General features: G+C 41.5%; 1 long non-coding RNA gene across 1 annotated transcript; it reads left to right on the plus strand.

The window, feature by feature from the left end:
- The first annotated feature begins 403 nt into the window (after positions 1 to 403).
- Positions 404 to 2,329, plus strand: LOC119296850. Its single transcript, XR_005145413.1, has 3 exons — positions 404 to 617; positions 745 to 812; positions 898 to 2,329. It is a non-coding gene; the product is annotated as an uncharacterized LOC119296850 (long non-coding RNA).
- Positions 2,330 to 5,629: the final 3,300 nt, after the last annotated feature.

The following is a 5,629-nucleotide window of genomic DNA, read 5'->3' on the forward strand; positions in this document are numbered from 1 at the left end:
GCTCCTTTCTATCATCAGTCCTTGGGCTGCATCTGTTTTGGGAAAGCCTATTGGATAGCTTTTGTTGGGTTGCTAGAGTTGTAAGGTTCCATTCATTCCTGGCTTTTTTAGTAAATACAACTTCCATCTGGTTGCGTTGTGTGGCAACAGTTCGGCACCTTTTGAATCACACCGGGCAGCCGCACTTGTTCTTGATGTCTTGGCTGGCGCCAAGTTTTGAAGAAAAGATCAATTGTTGCATACCCAACTAAGAACTACAATAAATCCGACATTCATTTCAGTCTTGGAAGTCGTGCTAGTTTGTGCCCATTATACATCCGAAAGGAGAATCGAATGCATACCAGAATGAGTTTCAAGTGAAGAGGATAATTTATATCACGTGGCAGCTTGGGCGCCATGACTCCATCTCTTTGGTTGTAGTGCTTCAGTTCCAGATATATACTTCTGCATCCGTTCGACTGTGTCTATGATGGCAGGTACTGATGGAGGTAGTTCAATGGGAGGTTCGTCCAACAACATTGCTAAGGTTGAAGATCATTTTGGAGGGATCATCATGCAGCCCCTGTGATGTTCCTGCTGGAGGTATAGGCACTCCAAGCCGGTTCAGCGACATTCAGGTATAAATGCTTCTTTGTTTGATATTTGCAGGAAATGCTCATATATTTGTTGGACTTCATACTAAAATGGTACTTTAACTGTGAAGCTTGATCCCCCTAAACAATCTCGTGCCTTTGACCAAAACAGGTATCAATGCTTCTTCCTTCAGTGCAATAGGATGTGCGTTGTGTCTCCATGGAATGCTAGTAAGCACTGTAAGTGGAAAATATGCCACTAGCTTGGTCAGTTCAGACTTAAGCTAAAATTTCAGTATATATAATGACCCTTATGTTGATGAAGGTACGTTTCGTTGGTGTGATGTGGAATCAACGTGACTTGGATAGTGAGATTCGGCTTGACTTCGACGATCGTACTGGCAGAATTCAGGCCAGGATATGGTATTGATTTGAACCCAAGTTTTTCTTCATTGAGATAGTAGCTTCTCTGTTGTTTTAAGATCTTCAATTCATTCCTATTAGGACGCTGGAATCAGAATTCATGCTTTCCGTGAATACTGCAAAGTAACTGCCTTGTTTGTCTACCGTTTTGTTTTTTCAAGTATATTCCTTGTGTACTTTGTCCAAATGTGATGCTTAATTTGCTATGCACAACACAAAGGAATGGAGAATGCATTGTGATGAATGGTAGTATCAGGGGGGCTAATGAGGGCATGCACATAAGCATGTACTCCCTCCGTTCGGAATTACTTGTCTCGGATATGGATGTATCTAGAACTAAAATACATCTAGATACATCCATTTCTGCGACAAGTAATTCCGAACTGAGGGAGTACTCCGTAAGGTACGTTTGTTCTGGTAATCTGTGTAAGCTTTGAGCACTTGGGTGCTAATTTCTCTGACTATCGTGGATATCTTAGCAACCCAGCGATATATAATTTATTGACCTAAATAAGCCACTTCGAAACTTTTCCGAAAAAAGCCACTTCGAAACTTGCTGCTTTGATTTGTATTTTGAGTCATTGACATATTTGTTTCCCCGCCTGATGCTGAATCCAAGCCATCATGAATATGCGTTGTAGAACTCATACGCCTCCTGCTCGGATTTTTTTTGAAACAACTTGCCATTTCATTGATTAAGCCAACAGCTGGTTCGAAAACAACTGTTTCCCAAGTTTTGATGCTCCTTCAATTGCACGCTCTATAGCACTTCGATATGCTTCTATTGGTGCCCGGAAAGAATTGCTAGTTCTGTTTCTGTAAAGAAAAACAACAAGGCGGTGCAGCTTGTTAATATACTCAGCACAAAAGTCTACAACTCGCGGATGACTGAAAAGGATGCTAGTAAGAATAAAGAGACATTCGAGAAATGATCATCTTACCACTCGGTTGACTACTGCAATGCTTCTTACTTCATTTACCTGTCACCGTGATTTACGAGAGAGAAAAGTCGGGGCAAAATGTACCTGAAAAACGATGCAGAATTGCAGATACCGGTATTAAGGTGATTACTTCTGCTGTCTTATCCATCCATCGTTTCCCGGCATGGTCGTGGCGGCATCGCTGGTCTGCTATCGTTCTCGTCTTCAACAAGATCCACGGCGATTGACGGGTGATGTGAAGGTATCTGGCTATTGGTTCTGGAGAAGATGGGATCCATGGGTGCTTCTCCTATTGCCACATCTATCGCCGAGAACTCTGTAGACAATGATCGCATATTTTTGGATGACATGAAAACTGACACATTAAGCGGTATGCAGCTGAAAAACTCACTTGGGTAGTCGACGAAATCCACACGCTGCGCTGCACCGTCGTTCTAGATTTTTCCAACCTGACGCCGCTCGTCTTAGCTGAGATGAAGGGGACGTCTCTCTCTCTCTCTCTTTGGTGTGGGCGGCTCAGAGAAGAAGATGGTATGGTCACGGCTCACGGGTGCTATTCACATCCTGCAACCACGACAGTCTTTTGTCCATGGTTTGGTCACGGGTGTCGTTCACATCATGCAAACTGGTTCTCTGAATGGCCTGCCAAAGTTTTTACCATGGTCATGGGCGTGGAGATTTTTCTTTCATTGCGTTCTCTTGGTCTCGGATTTTGACGTGTGGACGTTGTTGACCATTGTACTATTGAAAAAAAAAATCACGTTTGGACGAACAACATTTTAAGGTTTTCTACCTTTTTCCTACACCCCCCTTTCCAAAAGATAGGGCACCAGTTGGCTTTTCTGGTCTTTGTCGTTGCATAACTTTGATTACGATTTTCATGTATCATATGTCTATACAATTATTATATGGATATATATGAAAATAAAAATTGCAATACAAATACGACTATGCATCCCGCAAAAAAATGTTATTTATAAATGTTTAATTCATATACTTCAATATATAATAGTGGTCAAAGTTATGCATCAAAGACCAAGTAAAGTTGAGCGTGCCTTATATTTTGGGATGGAGGGGTACCTTATAATGACGCTGTTAACACGCTGGTTCACCGAACTTCGTACAAAGGTTTGTTTCATGGGCAACCAACATCTTCCGTACCATGTTTGTCAAAAATAGACATTGCTTTCAACAGCAAAATCATAGATCCAAATCAGTAAAAATAATAATCATAAATCCCATTACAAAGTTTTTTGTGATAGTCATATTGTAATGGTGCTCAATACGTTAACCATGGCTTGTTGATGGTGTTCCTAATAAATTGGTGCCGGTAAAAATGTGTACTACACTGGTTATGTGTTCGTCTTCCCAGCTAAGCTATGAGCGGATCCACACCGACCCACACGGGCGGGGCCAAAACAAAGTCTGACGTGCAGGTCACCATCGACGTCCACGACCAAGACTGCCCCACAAGCGCCGGATTCCAGACTGGCTCCTCCTACACCTCCTCATCATCCTCCAGCATAACCCCATCCTCTAGCTCGGGAATGGCGACATCACCAGCGGCCGACAAAGCAAGCCACGTCGCCAGGCCTTTCAACTCCTTCAATTCGTCAAGCCTAGAGTCCTTGAGCACCTTCTCCAAGACCTCGTCCTCCTCCTCCTTTGCTACAGGTGGAGATGTTGGTGGGGACGGCGATGTCGAGGGTGCACACGCGCATGAGGTGGCATGTGAGCACGCACGACACGTGGTGGGCTAGGAGAACGCGCGACATGGGAAGCAAAGAATGACTCCGCCGCAGGACATGCTCATCCCAGAACCAATTTTCCTATATTGGTGACGCAATGGTGTGTCTCAGGGTCCCAGAGTATGTCTGGAGAGAGAAGGGATTGTCGGTGGTTGATCTCGAGAAGACGAACGTGTACGTCGGCTGCGTTGGCTGGCACTGGACGTTGCGACGTGCCGACGGTACTGGGGCGTGGTCGACCCGCTGCCTTGGGCTGACTTGCACCTGCTCACATGCGAGGTCAGGAGTATAAGGATGGTCAAGGCGGTGGTGGACCGTCGAAGGGAGCTGCTTGACCAGGGTGATACGCCGTGGGTGTATAAATGTTAGAGGTATAAAAGGCTCCCGGTCCAATAAAGATAGTGCACACATACAATGTGCAAGGTTTGGGTAATGAAAAATGAAAGTTCCCTAGTCATTATGACTATACAAGGATACTAGACCACCATGGGGGCGGTATAAGTTTCATATTTCATTCATAATTGTTGTGTCCTCTTATGCCAACTCTACAAAAATATCTTCCCCTACTAATAAAGCAAATAGTGCTTCTGGTCGTACGTCATTAGAATTACCCCTGAAGTTGATACAAATTACCCACCATGCCACCCATAAGTAAACAAAACGGTTCAGGTTTTCTCAAAGTTGCGCTGGATTGGTTCTTATTAAGTGATATCCTCATGTAACCATACGGAAGGTGTAGCGCGGTGGCTAATGCTTTAATCCTCCAGGTAAGAGACCTGTGTTTGATCCCAGGCTCCACCACATTTTCTCTGTTTTTTGCGAACCCTCCCCCGCGTTAATGGGCCGGCCTAGGCGTCTGTTTTTTTTTTCAGTTTGCAATTTGCTTGTTCGTTTCTCATTTCTGTTTTGTGAATTTCCTTCTATACATTAATTATTAGGGATTTTCAAAAATTCAAAAGGTTGCGAATTTTGTTAAGAAATAAAACATTGGTGAATTCAAAAATGTTCTCGAAAGCATAAAATGTTCTTGATTTAAAAAACTCCTGTTTTTTATTTCTTTTTTGCCTTTTTTTTCTCATATCCGTTTTTGTTTTCTCGTCTTTAAATTAATTCGGGATTTCAAAATTTTAAAAGATTGTGAGTTTTGCTTTTTTTTGAGAAATCATAAAATTTCTGTGAATTCAGAAAATGGTCGGGAAATCAAAATGTTCGCAATTTTTAGAAAATTGTTTGCATGTCATAAAGAAATTCTCGATTTCTAAAAATATGTTCATGAAATAAAATAATGTTCATGATTCTTAGAAAATGCTTGTGTATTCAACACGCTTTTGGGAACTGGAAAAAATGACCATGAAATTTTAGAAAAGGATCAAAAAAATTCAAACAGATCCATTGAAACAGATATGTAAATAACGAACAAAACAAACCATAGATCCGGAGAAGTTATTTTATTATTTTATTTAGTTCATCGCACACCGGGTAAAAAAAGGATTTATGTGTTCTTTACAACGTTGATCCCCAAAAAAATGACACATTTTTCAATGGGTTTGTTTTTGTAAGCTATATGAAATGACTAAATGTCTAATTTACTTCCATACATATCTATGTTTATTGTGGTACTATAGTTTTACAGGTCATGAAAAACACCACGACGCTAGCTAAAGTCGAGACACATCATTCATCATTCTACCTTAGGCAGGATCTATCAATACAGTTTGCTCAGCCAAAAAACATTTTGTTGTGACGCCTTAGGAAATAAAGTCGTCATGAGACCATCACATTTTCAGTTTTTGAAATGACTTTTTAAAAGTCTCTTATCTCATCATGACATGATTTTGATGTACTTTATGAAGTGATATTTTAAAAGTCTGTATCTCATCCTTGCATAATTTGCATAATCTGATTTATTTTTCTCCCGTGGCAACGCACGGGCCTATTTGCTAGT

This window comes from Triticum dicoccoides, chromosome 5A (genome assembly GCF_002162155.2).
Source record: "Triticum dicoccoides isolate Atlit2015 ecotype Zavitan chromosome 5A, WEW_v2.0, whole genome shotgun sequence".
NCBI classification, from domain to species: Eukaryota; Viridiplantae; Streptophyta; class Magnoliopsida; order Poales; family Poaceae; genus Triticum; species Triticum dicoccoides.